The sequence below is a fragment of the Benincasa hispida genome, chromosome 1, assembly GCF_027475165.1.
Source record: "Benincasa hispida cultivar pf3 chromosome 1, pf3_genome.v1.1, whole genome shotgun sequence".
NCBI lineage: Eukaryota > Viridiplantae > Streptophyta > Magnoliopsida > Cucurbitales > Cucurbitaceae > Benincasa > Benincasa hispida.
Genome location: NC_143478.1, coordinates 70,241,112 through 70,253,751, shown reverse-complemented (window position 1 = coordinate 70,253,751; position 12,640 = coordinate 70,241,112). Strand labels below are relative to the sequence as shown.

Sequence of the window (12,640 nt, the reverse complement as noted above, 5' to 3'; positions counted from 1 at the left end):
TTAATGTCGGTTGATATTAAATCCCTTTAATATCGGTTGCAACCGACATTAAAGCCCTTTAATGAAATTTGCAACCGGCATTAAAGCCCTTTAATGCCGGTTCCAACCGACAATAAAGCCCAAAATCTGCCCTTTTTATCAATTATTGTCTTTTTTTAAAATTTCGTTGCCGAATCCATTTTTTTGGTCAAAAAGTATAACATGACACATCATCATCGAACACTATGGCTATGACATATTATTTATGTATGGATTGCAAATCTATTACATTTAATCCACAAATTCTGCTATAAAATTATAATTTAAAAGGCCGTACAAGAATTCAGCCCTTGAAAACACAAATTACAAGTAATACAAACATTATAAGTGTACTGTCCCTCTCCAATTGGTAAGTATGGATCCCTTCATAATTCTTTTTGAACAGACCCCCCACTTCAGTAGTGTCTGGTTATAGGCATCTTTGTCTGACCACTGTTGTTCAAAGGATCACAAATAAAAAAGGTTTAAGACAAAGGATTGAAAGTGAAAATGTGATCAGAATTCATATTCAACTAACCGTGTTTATTGGGAATGTGTATAAATGGTACATTCAAGGAAAAATTCTTTACTAGAGTTCCCCAAGAAAAAGCATAAAGAGGTTGCGATACCAAATCTTTACTCCTTTGTTGCACCTGCAAAACAAAAAAACTTAATAGTTGAATAAATGAGAGAATCTTCTTTTTAAAATTGTGAGTCATCAACTAAAAGGTATTAAAACTGTGAGTCAAACATTCTTTTAGTGTATTTAATTAGCATAATGCACATGTTCTCAAGCCAATCAATCGTTTAGTTCCTGCATCTATCGTTTAGCTCTAGCGGCCCATCGTGTAGCTCAATCGTTTAGTAAACGATCTTGCGCATAGGCTATCGTTTAGCTACCACGCCCATCATTTACTTCCATCTTTTAGCGCTGACGTCTTATCGTCAAACGCATCCGTCTATCGCTTAACATCATCGCCTATCGCTTAACATTCTGCCTATCGTGTAATGCATCTACTCATCGTTTAGCACAACACGGCTATCATCTAGCACTCATGCCCATCGCATAGTGCCATCGTGTAGTTTATTGTTTAGCGCCCGCGCATCTGCTATACGATCGTCCAGCGCCCACCTACACGATCGTCTAGCGCCTGTGCATCTGCTATACGATCGTCCAGCGCCCTCCTACACGATCATCCAGAGCCCACCTACACGATTGTCCAACACCCGCGCATCTGCTATACGATCGTCCAGCGCCCGCCTACATGATCGATGATCGTCCAGCGCCCATGCATATCTACACGATCGTCTAGCGCATCGCTTAGCTCCGTGCATCTGCTATACGATCGTCTACCTCATTGTTTAGCTCCCCGCATTGCTATACGATCGTTCAGCGCCCGCCTACACGATCGCCTACCTCATCGTGTAGCGCTACCCATTTGCTACACGATCGTCTACCCAGTGCCTTGCGCTAAACATTTCATTTTCTCTGCTCTTGCTCACGCATACCCAACACAGGATCAACTCTTGGCAACGCCTCTTGCCAATACTTCAACAAATGTATCATATACAACAAAACCATTAATTCAAATCGAATTTCAAAGGTCATAGACACATAAAAAGGCCCAAATCTAGAAGCAGAGAGATGTATTGAAGTGAAACAGCAACTGGCTTTCATTGAGACATTTACACAAACAGTTGAAAGGTGTAACATGGGAATAAAAATTGATGTGAGTTTAAGAGAGGAAAGAGAAGAAGAGCATACTGATCTGGACGAATGACGAACAGCAAACTTCAGATTGAACGACGAACGACGGCACACAGATCCGGGCGACTTCAGATCTGGGTGACTAGGTGCAGCCGACGATGGACGAATGAGAGGATCTACAGCACGAACGACTGGGTGCGACTTCAGATCCGAGCCAGGTTCACACCACGAAAGACTCTTCACCCACGATTGACGAACGAATGGCAGACTTTTCACCCAGATCTACACCACGACGAACGATCGATGGACGAGGATCTATACCACGGACTACTGGGTTTGGAAGAGAGAAATGAGAAAGAAAAGGGTCTGAAAAGGGAAGTGTGAGAATGAGAGGAAAAAGAAAATATGGGGAGAGTGAAGAAGGAAAAATTAAGCGGGTCTTTAATGTCGGTTTAAAATCGACATTAAAGGTACCCCTACAATGTCGGTTTAAAACTGACATTAAAAATCTGCTTTTTAAAAAAAAAACAAAACCGACATTATACATCCGATTTCACTTTTTTCTACCAATATTAAAGTCAAAAATTCTTGTAGTGATGATCGTCTTGAGGATTAATGTTCGCACGAGGCTTTCGGAGAAACTTGTTTCGTGGAGTTGAACTTGAGTTGGTGTTGATTTAATGCATCGTGGTTCGATCTCTAGTACTTGATCATCTAATTCTCTCCCGATTGAGTGCACGTTTGATGTATAGAAGCAGAGCGTGTGGATGTTCTTAAGCTTGGAGTCTTGAAAGAATGTTTGTATCTTCAAAGGACTTTAGTCTTCAAGCGGGGTCAAAATGCTTGTATCCTCAAAGGACTTCAGTCTTCAAAATGCTTGTATCTTCAAAGGACTTTAGTCTTCAAGTGTGGTCAGAATGCTTGTATCCTCAAAGGACTTCAGTCTTCAGAATGCTTGTATCTTCAAAGGACTTCAGCCTTCAGAATGCTTGTATCTTCAAAGGACTTCAGTCATCAGGCGTGGTCAAAATGCTTGTATCTTCAAAGGACTTCGGTCTTCAAAATGCTTGTATCTCCAAAGGACTTCAGTCTTCATGCATGGTCAGAATGCTTGTATCTTCAAATGACTTCAGTCTTCAAGCGTGGTCAGCTTCAAGAGTGAAGGAGTCTTCTGATTATAGAGAATTTCCTCTAAGCTCTCTGGAGTATAGAATTGCTGACCCCCACAAATGAGAAAAGTCTCTCTATTTATAGAGTTCTCAGGTAGACTTCATAGGCCTAGGCTTGGTTGGTCCATGGACCTAGCCCCTAAGCCCAACTAATTGAATTTGGGACTTATTTCCCATTTAGTTCAAATTAAGCATTTTTTTTGGGCTCAACTGGACTTTTAATCCAAATAATAATATCAAATTGGGTCAAATTAATCTTATCTAATTCAACGGTCATGATAAAACCATGTGGCATCATCAAAATTTGTCTTCAATTTTAATTTGGGACACATGTCACCTTCTAGTTGGTCCCAAATTTGATGATTTGGAATTTCGTCATTAATTTAGTGAATGACGTCGCAGTTTATGATTGGATCAAAATTTCTCGTTCAACACTACTTTTTCATATTTAAGTTGAAATTTATCAAATACTATTTTACTACTATTTTACATCTTTTTATGTTTTTAAAAGCACAGCTATCAGCAATTATTTTAAAAGCTACAGTAATCCCAAATAGGCCTTAGTCGATTAGGGATTGTTTAATACACTGAATTGAGTTTTGAAGTCTAAAGTTAATATATTTGTGGAATTAGGAAGTTTGTTTTTGGAGATGCATAATTGAGTTATTAAGTTAGTAGTTCTGATGTAGTTTTTTGTAGTCTAAAATAGTTTGATTTTTTAGTGGTTAATTTTTGTTTGTTTAACCCTTCAATTATTCCCACATATTTTCTAAAATTTTTAGTACTTAATTGAGATGTCAACTTCAAACTTTCACATATATTTTATAATTGTTAACATGTAACCACTATACTTGTGGTAGACAAAATAAAATATTAGTTTCATACAAATTAAACAACAAAATACAATATATTTTTACAATAGTGGAATGTATGAGTGTAATATATCAAAAAAAAATAATAATCAAGGGCTGTGAGGTTTTTTATGACATTTTATGTTAAATTGTAGGTTAAAATTTAGGGCTAGTTGCAAGCATGCCAAAATAAAATATAAAATTTATGCCAATGTCCACACAATTTAAATTTTACAAAAACAAAAATTAGTCAGCTCAATCCAATTTAATGAGGCATTAAAACTGAAAATTCAAAAATTTTCCCACTGAATCACTGAATGGTAGAATTTGATTGTTATCTGATTGCTATGAGATTGTTATATGATTTTTATTTGATATAGATTGCTATCTGATTGTTGTTGTTACTATCATATTTCACTTTTGATTACTTGAACTTTCCTCTTCTCTTTTACACATTTTGTCATTTCAACTCTACTTTTCACTTCCCAATTCTTCCATTTTTACAACGACTAATATACAACATCCAAAGAAAATGATTGTGATTAATGTCCTCATTGTTTATGATATTGACATTTGATTGGCATCCGACTACCACTATTTTTTGTCACATAATTAGTAGTTTCTAATATTGTCGTCTAATAGTATTTTGATTGCTATTTGATTTCTATATGAACTTCTACTATACCATTTGATTGCTATTTGATTGACATATGATTGCTATTGAATTGCTACTGAATTGCTATATGGTTACTATTTGATGATGATTATTATTATTATTAATGATACTAATTGTTGTCTAATTGCTATTTGATTTTGATCATTATCTAATTACCTGTAATACCGATTGCTAACTGATTGTTGTCTGATTACTATTTTGCTAAGATTTAAAACAGGCCTCCCATCAAGTTGATGAATTGACCTAAGATTTAAAACAGTTTGGAAGAATGTTGAAATTTGTTGATGAATTAGGATGGTGATTTGGCAGCTCCATTATTGTTGTTTGATTTTCTTCTTACAAATCTGAATTTTGTTCTGTCTTGCTTTAGCAACCATGTTTTTTTAGTAATGTCTGTGACAAATTTCATGAAAAAGTGAGGTTCAAATCAGGAATTCTCGCCCAGTCCCAATGAATTAGTCTCTGCAATCTAATTTTAATATCTTAATTAAAGAAAAAGAATATGAAGAGCGTATTCCATCAATGAATCAAAACTCACCTCCTTCGAAATCGAAGATTGCGAACCAAAAGTCACATAAAAACACCTTTGTGACATTGGTTGTATCAATTTCACTACTGACGGTGGATGAAACGAAGGTGGCAACGACGGGGAGAGAGAGCGAGAAACTTGCAGATGAAGCGGGTTTAGAGAGAGAGCGAGACAGACAGCTGAGACTAAAACTTGAATTTGGAAGTTTCAATTTTTATCATTTTCAACCAAATCTAAAACTTGATGACATCGATGCTAATATATAACTTTAATTTGCTACCTAATGCAATTTTTCTAAACTTTATTATATAAGCATGTAGATCTATATTCGCTACATAAAAGTGGATATATCAAGCTAGATTTCTATAAACATTTGGCTATCACATTCAAATGGAATTATGCTAATATTTCGTTCATATATAACCGGATGAAATGTAAATATTATTAAATCATCGATTGACTCAAAAACCTACCTAAATCGATGAAGGTAAATCTAATCTTACATCGAGATAAATCTTTGTTTTTTAAGAAATTTGGAAGCGGTGGTATTAGCTGATTATAGATTTAGAAATGGAATTGTCCTAATATTTTTGTTTTTTTTTTTTTTTAATAAAAGGTGATAATTTGTTGTATGTTTGCTCTTGCTGTTTCTATTTTTATTTTATGTAAAAAATAAAAATGGGTGTTTTGTACTAGGTTGTGGTTCTAGCAATTAAAAGTAAATTCAACGAAATCCAAATTATAATTATATTGGGAAGTTGCATTGTACAGAAAATATATTTTAAAAAATCAAAACTTCAATTTCTTTTGTAGTTGCATATATGTGACAATTACATAGCAATCATACAAAAATTAAATAGTAATCAAATTTCAAAAGTTTTTTGACATGTTTGTAAAAAAGCAAAAATTTTTTTTTTATTAAAGTTGCAATTGTCTCAATTAAATTTGACTGTTCTTTCTTTCTCTTTCCTTTTTCTTTTTCTTTTTTTTAAAAAAACTGAAATCTGTGTTTGGTGCTAAAAGGAGAAAATAATTACTTTATTTATATAAAGGATACTTAGAAGATGTTAGACTATTTTCTTCTCAAATTTTCTAGATCCCTGAAGTAAACCCCTCACCCCCGACAATCATATGTTAAAAAGTTAATAGAATCCTAACGACATGAACAAAATAAATACTTTTTAAATGTTCATGAGCTAAAATAGATGTATTTAAAAATTTAGGAATCAGAATAGGACAAAATTCAAAATCTAGGGACCAAAATAGGATTTTAACCTATATATTAAACTCAAAGATAATATATAATAAAAATAAAAGATTTGACAGTCATGATGGTTTTTTCTTTTTTTTCTTTTTTTTTTTTTTTGTTTTTCATTTCATTCATGCAAGAGAATATATCTAGAGAATACCTAAAGAAATATTAGTTTATAATAAATATATTTATGTTTCCATATAATATAATGTACCCAAATTTATATTTCCAATTTCTCGAAAATTATTTAATTTCCTTATTAAAAAAAAGTAAGAAGAATGAATTCTCATGAATTTTGGCAGTATCTTGCCCTTAGGTTAAAGTATTTTAAAAGAGTGAATTATTATAAAAATGTTAGAAAAAGAAAACGACAAATTTGAGGCGGCTGTGAAAAAATGTCCCCTCAATTATAGGAACATTACGTGGTCTCATGGGCACACCAATCTCAACATCAACAATCATAATCCATAAGGCTTCAAAAATAATAATAATAAATAAATAAATAAACTTTCCACATTCATATATATATTATAAGATTGAATATCAATCACAATAATAAAAGAATAATTATCCCTACTTTGATTGGTTGTTTTTTCCTTCAATTTTAGGTAGTCTGTCCCACACTAAATCCCTTGCACCTAGACACTCTCCCGCTCCTATTTAAGGTTTTTTTTTTTTTTTTTTTTAATACATTTACTATGGTGCTATTAAATTTCTATCATTATCTTCATATTTTTATGTGTTTGGTATTTATACGGTAAAGAAAACCACAAAACACACCCAAAAAATAAATAAATAAATAATGCTTCTTATAGATTTGGCAAATTAAGTTTTAAAAATTAGGTTTATTGTCCTATTGGCTTGAAATCCTAAATGCAACTGGAAAAAAAATCCATACCATTTTTAGATTTTAATGAAAAATTAACAAAGGAAATAAAATATAGAAATCCTTATTATCGTTGATGATTTCACCAACCTTTTGAATCCATGATCTTTATTCTTCTGCTGCAAATAAGTGAATACCACCAAAATGGTTTCACCACTTGGGCTAGTGAGGAAAAAGAAGGTGAGATCCTTGGAGCAAATTTTGTTATAAAGAAAAAACTCAAAGACCTGAAGCAAGAGAGAATTATGCAATCTTGAGAGAACTCTTTGGAGAGAAAGGAGGGAGTCTTGACAAGAGACTCCCGTATAACTTCCCACCTTGGGAGTTTGTTATAACTTATTTATTTAATTAATAAATTAAATCAAATTTAATTTATTTAATTAAATAATAATAAATTCATTATTTATTTAACCAGTAAATTAAATCAAATTTATTTTATTTAATTAAATAATAATAAATTTATTTAATTTAAAAAATAAATTAAATCCAAATTTATTTTATTAAATAAATCAAATAATTATTAATTAATCAAATTAATTAATAATAATTAAATATCTCATATTTAATTAAACATGCATTAGAATCATATTCTAATACATCCATCTCTCATAACCTATAGTTATAATTCAATTAATTTGATTAAATTAATTAATTAATTAATTAATTCTCTAATTCATTAATCATTAAATTAAATATCACATATTTAATTTAACCTTATAATTGAATTATATTCAGTTATGTTTTCTCTCATATTACCTACTGTTTTAATGTGCATCTAATGTGCATTAATTTTAACCTATAATTTTAAAATGAATTCTATTCATATTAATTTAATATTTGAACTCCTTCAAATATTTAAGTCTCCCATAAATCAAATTTTTGAATCAAATTCAAAATAAATTTATATTATAAAGTTTAATTAAAATATAAACTTTATATTATAATATATCACCATATTATATTCTTTCCCCAGTAAATTTGAACATTTCAAATTACTTTAATTACCTCAATACCCTTTATGAGATAGGATCTAATGAACCTACAGATCAAAAGCTCCAACAATATGAGATTAAATGGCTAAACTCATTAACTAAGTTAATCAATATTCGTTAACTATGGGTACACATAACTATAGATCCACAGTTTCACTTTTCTCACTGCAGATATATTTCTTTGTCCACGGATATTGACCAATGACAGCAAGTTAGTCCTTCATGAGTGTTCGTAACACCAGCTGGATCAAATGACCATTTTACCCCTAGGTTACCTCTGTATATTTAAGTACCACTACTCCCCTAATGAACAACTTTTTTATGGTCCAACCATTAAACAGAAACCTCTCTCGGGCCAGTGAGAGGGTAGGGCCCTTTGTTCAAGTCCCGAAGACACCACTTAAGAGAACATTCATCTACTCTAAAGTCAGGAATGAGTGAATTCCATCTCGTGAAATTATGTTCCCAGCTCCTCACTCGGTTTCGTCCCTAAAATGGTAGGCTTATTGAGTCGAAAATCTGGCCACTCTCACCATACAAATCAAAGGACAATTCTTCATGAACAGGATTCCATAATCCACTCAAGATTGTGACTAAGTTGCCTAGGTCATTTTGGTAAAAAAAAAAAAACCTAACTAGTCAACGGAGTTACATCTAGAGGTTACTATTTCGTGGTTCGGTCTTATACAAACTCATTGCATAGGATACCCTCACTCGTATGTCTCTTACACGAACGCGTTGGATCATTGCATTTGTATCAAATACAAAGTGGATTGTATCTATAGTGTCATTAGGATAAGATATCCAGCCTTATCTATATACTATAGACCCTTTAGGTTGTATCTTAAATACCGATCCTCGTATGTCTCCACATACAGTTCAAGACTCATACAACAGTCTAGGATGTTAGTTTATTGGATTAAGGTTATTTAGCAAGATAAATACAAGATAAACAATAACTATTTGTTGTAATAAACATTAATAGCACTTTATTAATGATCAGTCAAATGTTACACTTACTATCTACGAGGTTTAGGGCATAAAATCCAACAATGGTAAAAAAAATAAGTGCAACCCACATCCAGATACACTTAATACACCTGATACACTTGATATACACTTGATACACTCGAAACATCTGATACACATGATACATTTGATTCCCCTTGATATACTTGATACACTACTGATGTACCCTCGATACACTCACACTTATACCCTTGATTCACTTGATATATTACTGATGTACATTTGATACACTTGATACAAAATGTTGAGATCGACAACTAGACAGTATCGACGACCTGATCTTGATTCAAAGTGGCGTCGTTGAACAAAGGAATCGGAATGACACTACTAGTTAGAAACGACTCCACAATAGAACTCAAATTGCTCGATGTAGGCCTATTAGCCAAAACTCACTCAAACTATCAATGGTGGTTGGGCAATGTTCACCAGTGTCAACAAGGAATGGGCGACAGTTGACTGCCGACTTCTTGTGCGATAGACGGTCATGAGAGAAAGTGAGAGGGAGATCTGTGTGAGAACTAATGACTTCTAGTGACTACTTTGTCCATTGGTGATTGATAGTAGGCTTGTAGCATGGACACAGCAGCGACTACGACACTCGGCAGTGGAGGCGGCATGTTTGGTTAAAGACTGGTGGTTCTAGGCGGCGGCGATGTCTTCAGGCCGCTAGGTCTGGAGTGAGGCAGCATCGGCGAAGTCTACGACTGGCGTCATTCATGCAAGAAAGAAATGCAAAGGAGTTGCTTTACACACACATAAGAAAGAAAAAAACAAATAAAAAGAAAAAAGAAAGAAAAACAAGGAAGAGATTAATAGGAGAAAAAAATCATTCATGATTTTTGCTATAGACGCAAAGTGTAAAAAGTGAAGCTATAAATACTAATATATAATTATGTTTTGCCACTCAATACAATTTTCCCAAACACTAAGGAATAAAATATCACTAATGTGAATATAACATCGTTCATTCATTTTGTTGTGTATTTTTGCTCGTTATTCCCATGTATTGTCGATTCATCTTTTCGTTATCTCCCTCCCATTATATCAATCACTAATTTCTTCCCGTCCTCCCAAGTTTTAGCCGCCTTTGTTGCTCATATTAAATTTTTGTAGTGTAATTTTGTTCTAATTTTGGATATTATGCTTGGAAATCGAAGGAGTTCTTAAATACCTTAGCTATATTGGGTTGTAATAAGTCAAGTCTTAGATTTTAAGCTTCTTTGGAGAATTATGGGTTGTATATGAGGCAACTTAATGACCCTAATTTGTTTTTTCAAATTTGTATAGTTGACAGCTAAAAAACGTCAATGACATCATTATAGTGGACAGCTAATGTCAGTATAAAAACATATAATCATGCTAGTTAATGCATGTAACCAAAAATATAGTACGTTTGATGGTCAAAAAGCATCAACAAAGAGTACATCTGACAATTTTTAGAAATAGTTGACAACTAAAAAACGTCGATATTGTCCTTCATTAATGGCCAAAAGTGTCAACAAATAGGGTAAAATTTATGGTTTTGGAGAACATTTGACAGCTAAAAAATGTCAATATAACCTAAAGTACTTCGGTTAATATGAAACTTAGCCTCATCTAAAAATTGGGATACTCCTTCTCTATACTTGACCGATAACTTATTTCTAAGTTTGATCCATTCTTTATTCATCCTTAAAAATACACCTTTTCTTACCCAACTTATAATCCAAAACAAATTATAACCTATGTTGTGTACATAATGAATGGTGGTTAACTTTTAGAGGCTTATATATACTCGTAAAATGAAATCAAGGTTTCATTGAACATAATAAAAGAATATACAAGGACATAAAAAAAGGACACTAAAAAATGGGACCCTAAACTACAAATCCAATCTAACAAAATCAAACTATGATCATAATCACAAAAAGGACCAATTACTAAAGTGATACTATGTGTTGTTCATTCACATATTAATGCTCCCACTAATATTTTGAAAAATGGAAGAACTATAAATCAATCTTGTACAAATATCAATTCATTCACATGAATGTTAACACATATATTTTCATAAAATCAAGACATTTTAATCATATATTAGGACTCAATAAAATGAAAAATAAAGCAATCAGAAGTCACTACATTCTTCTAAACAATAAAATGAGTAAATATATAATGCATTTTAGGTCCAATTTAAACAAAATGGAGAAAGGCTTACCGAACGACGGATGAACGGATGATAGCTGATAGATAGTGGCGAATAGACAGCTTAACGATGGATGAACGATTGACCTACCGACGAAAGATGGGCATACAAATGAGCAGCAGAAGATGGAAGACAAACGAACAAATCGTGGTGTTGTTCTTTGGTCTGCTAGGGTTACGGATGAAGAAGGCAGATTTGGATCTATCTTATTCGATTTGGAGTTTTAAAACCTATCTCCCGATGGCTATCATGAGTTGTTGGGAGCTTCGTCAGGAGTTCCTATCAAACTCTCGACGAATTACTTAAATCGTCGGGAGTTCGGTCAGTGCTAGCTTCCATCTCCTGAACTCTTGAATGCCTATTGTCTATCCGTCAGGAGTTTGGACCTAGCTCCTGACGACTTATATGTCACATTGGGAGTTATTGCTAACTCCTGATGCTACCCTTACATAGTCGGAAGAGATCCTCTCTTCCGATGATAGTTCTTCTGATGGTTGTTTTAGGCATCGGGAGAGTCTTTTTCTCTTGTAGTGCGTTAACATTCAAGAAATGTCAACAATAGGCTATAGTTGATGGTTTTCTAAAATAATTGACAACCATAAACGTCACATTACCTTTGTTGACGATCAAAAACCGTTAAGAAAGACTTATAGTTGGCTTTTTTTGGTCGTCAGCCTAAAAGTTTATTTTTTTAATAGTTGAAACTCGCACTATTGAAGTTAAAAAATGTAAACTATAATGAGTTATAGCTTTTGAACGTCAGCAAATGCAAAAATTGTAGTGGTGGTGACAACCCGATATGAGGAGATCAACCAATTACAATGATCATAAGGAATCAACTGCATCGAAAGAGGGAGCTAACGACATCAATAGTGGGTTCTAGATCTAGGCCTTGGGAAGTTTTAATGGAAAGGAAATCCAGGGAAAGGGTTCGAGCCACACTAGGAAAGCTTAAGATTTTTTTTTTTTAAAAAAAAAAAGCAACAATTGGAGCTAATTAATTAAGAAAAAAAGAAAAGAAGTTGGAGAGAATTGACTAAAAAATACCTAATGAAAAATGTGGAGGTTGACTTTCGCTATTGTTGAAGGAGAAATTTTAGACCAATCACAAATTGCAACGTCATTCACTAAATTAATGACGAAACTCCAAATAATTGAACTTGGGACCAATTAGTTGACATACGTCCCTAAATTAGGACCATGGACCAACCAAGTCCAAGTCCACGAAGCCAATCAGAGAACTTTATAAATAGAGGAGCTCTCTTCATTTGTGGGGTTAGCAATTCAATATTCTAGAGAGTCCAGAAAGAATTCTCCAACCAATCAGAAGACTTTTAGACTCCTG

General features: G+C 33.2%; 1 long non-coding RNA gene across 1 annotated transcript; it reads right to left on the bottom strand.

Moving 5' to 3' along the window:
• Positions 1-238: 238 nt before the first annotated feature.
• Positions 239-5,194, bottom strand: LOC150038682 (uncharacterized). Its single transcript, XR_016525180.1, has 3 exons — positions 1,784-5,194; positions 557-671; positions 239-471 (listed from the first exon to the last, which is right to left on the bottom strand). It is a non-coding gene; the product is annotated as an uncharacterized LOC150038682 (long non-coding RNA).
• Between the last annotated feature and the right edge of the window lie 7,446 nt (positions 5,195-12,640).